A 10,253-nucleotide genomic window follows, 5' to 3' on the forward strand; every position below is an offset into this window, starting at 1 on the left:
TCTGAAAATGTCAGAAACATTAACTTGACCATGCTGTAGATCATGTAACTGTTTGTTACATCCAATATGCTTTGTGGACTTCACCAGACAGATGTTGCTCTCCGGTTTTGTGATGAAACAATGGTGTTGATGAATTTATTCAGCCACTGTGTCTTCTTATTGTCTCGACCTTAGGCCCATATATCACGGTCGCAAGGCATATGAGCTAACATGTTATAGAGCAAACAACGCAATTATCACAACACATAGGTTTGGCTAACCCCAGTGATTTTACCCACACACCACCTCTGCCTGTTAGCCAATTACAGCCCCACAGACAGTACAGGCCTCTCACACATTGAGTTTTTTTTATTTTTTTATTACAAGAATTGCCTTCTGCTAGCCTGTATTCAGGAGCAATTATACCTGATTTTTACCCAAAGGCAGCCCAATTATGATATTTTGCCCAATTATTGGTATTTTGACCAATCAGATCAGAATTAGGCTGCCTGTGTATACCAATCTCTTTAATATCGTCTACCATGTGAATGACAACGGTCGGTCACTTCCACCGTAAAACACCTCCCAATCCAATCCGGTGTCTTTTTTTGAAAACAATGCCCATATTTGGTGTGAGCAGGTGAACGCGAAGGCGGAGGACGAGACACGGTTGTGGAGAAAAGGAGGTATATAGTCTCCTGCTGAAATGTGGATGCTACACTTCATTGAAGACATTATTCCCGGATTCTTGAAGAGAAAGCATCCTAACTGACAGGTAATCAAACGCCACTATCCCGACGTTTGAGAGCCAATCTGAAATGTGGAGTTGTATCGTTAAATGTGTTCTAGCTATGGTTAAAATCACTTGATTTGAAATACAGCTTTGCTTGGATTTGTCTGTGAATACGTGTTTGAGCTGTTGGGATCGGAGCCATGTATTGAGAAATACTAAATTACTGATTGTAATTCTTTGCTTTGTTCCAAATGATTGTATTTGGTTCAATTCCACAGTTTTTACAATGTCTGCTAGTAGATTAGTTCTCTTTAAGTCAGTGGTTAAACATTTTTAACTAATTGTTACGAATTACAGTTGACTATGGTCCTATGTCTACACTTACTAATGAGGACCTCTAATTTGTCTCATTTATACTGTAGTAATTGGTGGTCTGTATTGATGATATACCCTGACCCAGAAAATGGTATGGCTTTGTTCTTACTTTTTAGGCCTTGATTCATTAATCCTCTGTTTTTTTACAGAATGGCTGAAGATGATATTGCTGCACTGGTGGTTGACAATGGTTCAGGCATGTGCAAGGCTGGTTTTGCAGGGGATGATGCTCCCGTGCTGTCTTCCCTCCATTGTTGGAAGACCCAGACATCAGGTTGGAACCATACTGGGCTCTTGGATATTGGATTCACTTAATACAGGCTATACTTTTATACACAAACTATATGTGGACACTTCTTCAAATTAGTGGATTTGGCTGTTTCATCCACATGTTGTCAGTAGAAGGGCCTTAAAGCTCTGACTTTCAATGTGGCACTGTCCTAGAATGCCACCTTTCCAACAAGTCAGTTTGTCAAATTCCTGACCTGCTAGAGCTACCCTGGTCAACTGTAAGTGCTTTTATCGTGAAGTGGAAACATCTAGGAGCAACAATGGCTCAGCTGTGAAGTGGTAGGCCACACAAGCTCACAGAATGGGACTGCAGAAGCATGTAAAAATTGTCTGACCTTGGTTGCAACACTCCCTACCGAGTTTCAAACTGCCCCTGGAAGCAACGTCAGCACAATAACTGTTCGTCGGGAGCTTAATGAAGTTAGTTTCCGTGGCCAAGCCTAAGATCACGATGCGCAATGCCAAGCGTTGGCTGGAGTGGCGTGAAGCTCACTGCCATTGGACTCTGGAGCAGTGGAAACACGTTCTCTTGAGTGTTGCCTCACGTCACTATCTTGCAGTCTGACTGATGAATTTGGATGCCAGAATAATGTGTCAACTGTTTGGTGGAGGAATAATGGTCTGGGCTGTTTTTCCATGTTTCAGGCTAGGCCACTTAATTCCATTAATGGGACATCTTAACGCTACAGCATACAATGACATTCTGGATGATTCTGTGCTCTTGTCTTTGTGGCAACAGTTTGGGTAAGACTATTTCCTGTTTCAGCATAACTACTCCTGCGCACAAAGCGAGGTCCATACTGAAATGGTCTGTGGATCGTATGGAAGAACTTGACTGGCCTGCTCAGAGCCCGGACCTCAACCCCATCGACCACTTTTGTGATGAAGTGGAACACTGACTGCGAGTCAGGCCTATTTGCTCAACATCAGTGCCTGACTTCACTAATGCTCTTGTGGCTGAATGAAAGCAATTCCCCACAGCATTGTTCAAACATCTAGTGGAAAGCCTTCTCAGATGAGTGGAGGCTATTATAGCAGTAAAGGAGGGGACCAACTCCATATTAATACCCATGATTTTGGAATTTAGATGTTTGAGAATGTGTATAGTTACAGTAATGTTCTCTATCTCCTATATTTGACTTTGGGATATTTTGAAGAGGCTATACAGAACTCTTCCTTCTGGGGGTGCTCTTGAGCCAAGAGGTCCACTAAATGGACAAATATTGGCCAGAAATGGCCTCATTAAAAAGAAAAGGACACCCCTCCCCAAACCCACTAACAAAAGCATAATGTATTGTTAGCCTAAAGATTGATTTCATGAGTTAAGAAATTGACTGCTCTGTTTATGTGAAACATACAGGCAACTCAAGCCAACATTTGAAAACAACTTCTGTAGTGTAAATTGAGTTTATGCGTAGTGCAGGGACAGAATGGAACGGTAATGTCTCTTTCCCCAGGGTGTGATGGTGGGCATGGGACAGAAGGACAGCTACGTGGGAGATGAGGCCCAGAGCAAGAGGGGCATCCTGACTCTGAAGTACCCCATCGAGCACGGCATTGTTACCAACTGGGACGACATGGAGAAGATCTGGCATCACACCTTCTACAATGAGCTGCGTGTGGCCCCTGAAGAGCATCCCGTCCTGCTCACAGAGGCCCCACTCAACCCCAAAGCCAACAGGGAAAAGATGACCCAGGTAAGTGGGTCATCTTAGCAGTATTTGTAGGTGTTTAAAACACCCTTTCGATAAAGAGTCTCTCACAGTCCTAATTCCCACCTTCTGTTCTTCCACCAGATCATGTTTGAGACCTTCAACAGCCCAGCCATGTATGTAGGTATCCAGGCCGTGCTTTCTTTGTACGCATCTGGTCGCACCACAGGAATCGTGATGGATTCTGGGGATGGCGTTAGCCACACGGTGCCCATCTACGAGGGTTACGCTCTTCCCCACGCCATCCTGCGTCTGGACCTGGCCGGACGCGACCTCACGGACTACCTGATGAAGATCCTGACTGAGCGTGGCTACAGCTTCACCACCACGGCCGAGAGGGAGATTGTGCGCGACATCAAGGAGAAGCTGGCCTACGTGGCGCTGGACTTTGAGCAGGAGATGAAGACCTCTGCCTCCAGTTCCTCTCTGGAGAAGAGCTACGAGCTGCCTGATGGACAGGTCATCACTATCGGCAACGAGCGCTTCCGGTGCCCTGAGACAATGTTCCAGCCGTCCTTCATTGGTGAGCTGTTTTACTGTGTCTTTAAAGAGTAACTTAATCTAAAAATGTCTTTGTTAAAAGCCATTTGTCTATGGTTGGCGAGTTTAGTAATTATAGTCCTGAAATCGTCACTTCTATCCACTACTAAAATGGAGGCTCTGAAAATGATGTTTCCTCCTGGTAGAGGTCACACAATATGCACCCTCTAGTGCTTAGTCATATCAATACATAAACAGCCAACTTTCTGGCTTTTTTAAAATGTATTTTTTATAAATCAGCGGACAAATGTTCCATTTGGCCACTGGAGTCGCTCTTTAATACATGTACAAATGTTCTTGTCTAGACAATGTTACTCAGCTTAGTGACAGTCATTCACCACTATACAATCCTCTGGAGCGCTGAGGTTCTTGCCAGTTGCGTGTTCACTGACCTCATTAAAAGAGCCATACTTGTAGGCTTGTTAATTTCTGTTCCTAGGGCTGCCATTGACATGTACATGCTTGCTTTTGTAGGAATGGAAAGCACTGGAGTGCATGAGACCACCTACAACTCTATCATGAAGTGTGATGTGGACATCAGGAAAGACCTGTATGCCAACACTGTTCTCTCTGGTGGAACCACTATGTTCCCTGGCATCGCTGATAGAATGCAGAAGGAGATCAGTGGCTTGGCACCTCCTACTATGAAGATTAAGGTGGGCATTCACGTGTTATTCTGTGACTTTTAGCCCATGGGCATTCAGTGTGGCATCTCTCAACTAGCCATATTTATTTTTTCTCATGTGATCTTTTTGGCTTCCCACATACTTTAATCAGAAATCTAATTTATGACTGTTCTGCAATAAAACCACTTTAGATCTCCCTGTTTTACTAATGAATGCGTTCAAATCTCTTGTTGCCAGATCATCGCCCCTCCCGAGCGTAAATACTCTGTGTGGATTGGCGGTTCCATCCTGGCCTCTCTCTCCACCTTCCAACAGATGTGGATTTCCAAGCAGGAATACGAGGAATCCGGCCCGTCTATCGTCCACCGCAAATGTTTCTAAAGCCTTGACTCTTAACCTCGGTGTTACTCCTTTCAGGGAGTCTGTTATTTCAGATGGCTCTCCTGTCCAGAAGCCAACACCTTGCCCCTGTCCCCTAAGCATTTGTGTGGCTCTAAAATGATCAGATGAGTAGCAGTGACTCCCCCCCTATCCTAACCGGTAGAGATAAAGCCATATTGTTTCAGTTCTACATGGTGTCCTGGGGGGGGGGGGGGGGGTGACAGGGTGGTTTCTGGGTAGGCTCAGTGTTAGGGTTGTGACATTCTGCCTTGTGTTGTATTTGTTACTATTAGTCTTGTATGTAACATCTGCTACTGGGCCATTTTGAATAAAAGTTCACTGTAATGTGATACTCTGTGTAGTCTATTTGCAACATTAAGTCTTGTAATGCGTTTGTCACTTTTTTTTATTAATTTACTTATCATTTCAGGGAATGATGTGATTTGTAAACACACTTAATGTATTTGTCATTAGCTGGAACCCACTGCAGGTTAAATCAAATGGTTTTCTCATTGTTACATTCTCTTGCTGAACCTCATGTTTATTGCTTCATCTCTCAGATCTATGGGATGTGCTGGCCAGATGACATCCTTTCATCTCAGTATAGATGAAGGCAAGGTGAAGCCACTTCTATAATGTACACTGAAAGCCCACTGTCTTTGACAGGAGTACATGCTAATGAACGGAAGTAGCTGTTCTAATCACATCAGTGATGACTAACATAAAAAGACAGCTCATTTTATATCAGGGGGGTCTTGTCATGAAAGGCTTTGCAGGTGTGTGTTCTATACCAGTGCTAAAACACCTGACGACAGTAATTAAATCCCAGACTGAAGCAGGTGAGTTTACCAAAGAGCTGTCTAGACCCGACGCCTGTTTTGGCATTGATCACGCTGGTCAACTGGGTGGGACTTCATACGGCAGGCACATTTCACTCGAAGTCAGGTTCACTGATTATACTCAGTATTTAGGCCTGCAGCTGGAGATCCCTGATTTACATGATGTCCACTAGATGGCAGTGCTGTCTTCACATTGTCACATGACCTACACTGGTAGTGAAGACTGACTGAGCATGGGAGAACCTCAGTGGTTTAATCTAAACCCTTAGGGATCTTAGTCTTTTGTTGGTGGCTGCAGGTACCTAGAACTGATACTGTATAGCCCTCATATTCATATCTGGACTGGAAGACAGTTCCACTGCTTTATTTTTCATTGTTCCCCTCTAATCAGGTATTGATTTAGACCTGGGATACCAGGTGGGTGCCATTAATGATTAGGTAGAACAGAAAACCAGCAGTAGTTCAGACCTCATGTGTATGAGCTGAACTCCAGACCTCCAGTGTATGAGCTGAACTCCAGACCTCCAGTGTATGAGCTGAACTCCAGACCTCCAGTGTATGAGCTGTACTCCAGACCTCCAGTGTATTTCTCCTTCTCCCAAATCCAGTCAGCTGATTTTCTGAAAGAGCTGCAAAATCTGGACATACAAATCAGCCGGGCTAGACAATCTGGACCCTTTCTAAAATTATCTGCCGAAATTGTTGCCACCCCTATTACTAGCCTGTTCAACCTCTTTCGTGTCGTCTGAGATTCCCAAAGATTGGAAAGCAGCTGCGGTCATCCCCCTCTTCAAAGGGGGGGGACACTCTTGACCCAAACTGCTACAGACATATCTATCCTACACTGCCTTTCTAAGATCTTCGAAAGCCAAGTCGACAAACAAATTACCGACCATTTCGAATCTCACCATACCCTCTCTGCTATGCAATCTGGTTTCAAAGCTGGTCATGGGTGCACCTCAGCCATGCTCTAGGTCCTAAACGATCTCTTAACTGCCATCGATAAGAAACATTACTGTGCAGCCGTATTCAATGATCTGGCCAAGGCTTTCGACTCTGTCAGTCACCACATCCTCATCGGCAGACTCGACAGCCTTAGTTTCTCAAATGACTGCCTCGCCTGGTTCACCAACTACTTCTCTGATAGAGTTCAGTGTGTCAAATCGGAGGGTCTGCTGTCCGGACCTCTGGCAGTCTATGGGGGTGCCACAGGGTTCAATTCTTGGACCGACTCTCTTCTCTGTATATATCAATGATGTCGCTCTTGCTGCTGGTGAGTCTCTGATCCACCTCTACGCAGATGACACCATTCTGTATACTTTTGGCCCTTCTTTGGACACTGTGTTAACAACCCTCCAAGCAAACTTCAATGCCATACAACTCTCCTTCCGTGGCCTCCAACTGCTCTTAAATACAAGTAAAACTAAATGCATGCTTTTCAACCGACCGCTGCCTGCACCTGCCCGCCTGTCCAACATCACTACTCTGGACGGCTCTGACTTAGAATACGTGGACAACTACAAATACCTAGGTGTCTGGTTAGACTGTAAACTCTCCTTCCAGACCCACATCAAACATCTCCAATCCAAAGTTAAATCTAGAATTGGCTTCCTATCTCGCAACAAAGCATCCTTCACTCATGCTGCCAAACATACCCTTGTAAAACTGACCATCCTACCAATCCTCGACTTCGGCGATGCATTTACAAAATAGCCTCCAATACCCTACTCCACAAATTGGATGCAGTCTATCACAGTGCCATCCGTTTGTCACCAAAGCCCCATATACAGTGGGGCAAAAAAATATTTAGTCGGCCACCAATTGTGCAAGTTCTCCCACTTAAAAAGATGAGGCCTGTAATTTTCATCATAGGTACACTTCAACTATGACAGACAAAATTAGAAAACAAATCCAGAAAATCACATTGTAGGATTTTTTATTTAATTATTTGCAAATGATGGTGGAAAATAAGTATTTGGTCACCTACAAACAAGCAAGATTTATGGCTCTCACAGACCTGTAACTTCTTTAAAAGGCTCCTCTGTCCTCTACTCGTTACCTGTATTAATGGCACCTGTTTGAACTTGTTATCAGTATAAAAGACAACTGTCCACAACCTCAAATAGTCACACTACAAACTCCACCATGTCCAAGACCAGATTGAATCTGCAATAGGTAAGGAGCTTGGTTTGAAGAAATCAACTGTGGGAGCAATTATTAGGAAATGGAAGACATACAAGACCACTGATAATCTCCCTTGATCTGGGGCTCCACGCAAGATCTCACCCTGTGGGGTCAAAATGATCACAAGAACGGTGAGCAAATATCCCAGAACCACACGGGGGGACCTAGTGAATGACCTGCAGAGAGCTGGGACCAAAGTAACAAAGCCTACCATCAGTAACACACTATGCCGCCAGGGACTCAAATCCTGCAGTGCCAGACGTGTCCCACTGCTTAAGTCAGTACATGTCAAATCAAATCAAATCAAATCAAATTTTATTTGTCACATACACATGGTTAGCAGATGTTAATGCGAGTGTAGCGAAATGCTTGTGCTTCTAGTTCCGACAATGCAGTGATAACCAACAAGTAATCTAACTAACAATTCCAAAACTACTGTCTTATACACAGTGTAAGGGGATAAGGAACATGTACATAAGGATATATGAATGAGTGATGGTACAGAGCAGCATACAGTAGATGGTATCGAGTACAGTATATACATATGAGATGAGTGTGTAGACAAAGTAAACAAAGTGGCATAGTTAAAGTGGCTAGTGATACATGTGTTACATAAGGATGCAGTCGATGATGTAGAGTACAGTATATACATATGCATATGAGATGAATAATGTAGGGTAAGTAACATTATATAAGGTAGCATTGTTTAAAGTGGCTAGTGATATATTTACATCATTTCCCATCAATTCCCATTATTAAAATGGCTGGAGTTGGGTCAGTGTCAATGACAGTGTGTTGGCAGCAGCCACTCAATGTTAGTGGTGGCTGTTTAACAGTCTGATGGCCTTGAGATAGAAGCTGTTTTTCAGTCTCTCGGTCCCAGCTTTGATGCACCTGTACTGACCTCGCCTTCTGGATGATAGCGGGGTGAACAGGCAGTGGTTCGGGTGGTTGATGTCCTTGATGATCTTTATGGCCTTCCTGTAACAACGGGTGGTGTAGGTGTCCTGGAGGGCAGGTAGTTTGCCCCCGGTGATGCGTTGTGCAGTCCTCACTACCCTCTGGAGAGCCTTACGGTTGAGGGCGGAGCAGTTGCCGTACCAGGCGGTGATACAGCCCGCCAGGATGCTCTCGATTGTGCATCTGTAGAAGTTTGTGAGTGCTTTTGGTGACAAGCCGAATTTCTTCAGCCTCCTGGGGTTGAATAGGCGCTGCTGCGCCTTCTTCACGACGCTGTCAGTGTGAGTGGACCAATTCAGTTTGTCTGTGATGTGTATGCCGAGGAACTTAAAACTAGCTACCCTCTCCACTACTGTTCCATCGATGTGGATAGGGGGTGTTCCCTCTGCTGTTTCCTGAAGTCCACAATCATCTCCTTAGTTTTGTTGACGTTGAGTGTGAGGTTATTTTCCTGACACCACACTCCGAGGGCCCTCACCTCCTCCCTGTAGGCCGTCTCGTCGTTGTTGGTAATCAAGCCTACCACTGTTGTGTCGTCCGCAAACTTGATGATTGAGTTGGAGGCGTGCGTGGCCACGCAGTCGTGGGTGAACAGGGAGTACAGGAGAGGGCTCAGAACGCACCCTTGTGGGGCCCCCGTGTTGAGGATCAGCGGGGAGGAGATGTTGTTGCCTACCCTCACCACCTGGGGGCGGCCCGTCAGGAAGTCCAGTACCCAGTTGCACAGGGCGGGGTCGAGACCCAGGGTCTCGAGCTTGATGACGAGCTTGGAGGGTACTATGGTGTTGAATGCCGAGCTGTAGTCGATGAACAGCATTCTCACATAGGTATTCCTCTTGTCCAGGTGGGTTAGGGCAGTGTGCAGTGTGGTTGAGATTGCATCGTCTGTGGACCTATTTGGGCGGTAAGCAAATTGGAGTGGGTCTAGGGTGTCAGGTAGGGTGGAGGTGATATGGTCCTTGACTAGTCTCTCAAAGCACTTCATGATGACGGAAGTGAGTGCTACGGGCGGTAGTCGTTTAGCTCAGTTACCTTAGCTTTCTTGGGAACAGGAACAATGGTGGCCCTCTTGAAGCATGTGGGAACAGCAGACTGGTATAGGGATTGATTGAATATGTCCGTAAACACACCGGCCAGCTGGTCTGCGCATGCTCTGAGGGCGCGGCTGGGGATGCCGTCTGGGCTTGCAGCCTTGCGAGGGTTAACACGTTTAAATGTCTTACTCACCTCGGCTGCAGTGAAGGAGAGACTGCATGTTTCCGTTGCAGGCCGTGTCAGTGGCACTGTATTGTCCTCAAAGCGGGCAAAAAAGCTATTTAGTCTGCCTGGGAGCAAGACATCCTGGTCCGTGACTGGGCTGGATTTCATCTTGTAGTCCGTGATTGACTGTAGACCCTGCCACATGCCTCTTGTGTCTGAGCCATTGAATTGAGATTCCACTTTGTCTCTGTACTGACGCTTAGCTTGTTTGATAGCCTTACGGAGGGAATAGCTGCACTGTTTGTATTCAGTCATGTTTCCAGTCACCTTGCCCTGATTAAAAGCAGTGGTTCGTGCTTTCAGTTTCACGCGAATGCTGCCATCAATCCGCGGTTTCTGGTTAGGGAATGTTTTTATCGTTGCTATGGGAACG

At 45.4% G+C, this 10,253-nt stretch overlaps 1 pseudogene; it reads left to right on the forward strand.

The window, feature by feature from the left end:
* The first annotated feature begins 1,236 nt into the window (after window positions 1-1,236).
* On the forward strand, window positions 1,237-4,987 carry LOC124020516 (annotated as a pseudogene).
* The last annotated feature ends 5,266 nt before the right edge of the window (window positions 4,988-10,253 follow it).

Source organism: Oncorhynchus gorbuscha, unplaced genomic scaffold, assembly GCF_021184085.1.
Source record: "Oncorhynchus gorbuscha isolate QuinsamMale2020 ecotype Even-year unplaced genomic scaffold, OgorEven_v1.0 Un_scaffold_844, whole genome shotgun sequence".
Classification (NCBI taxonomy): domain Eukaryota; kingdom Metazoa; phylum Chordata; class Actinopteri; order Salmoniformes; family Salmonidae; genus Oncorhynchus; species Oncorhynchus gorbuscha.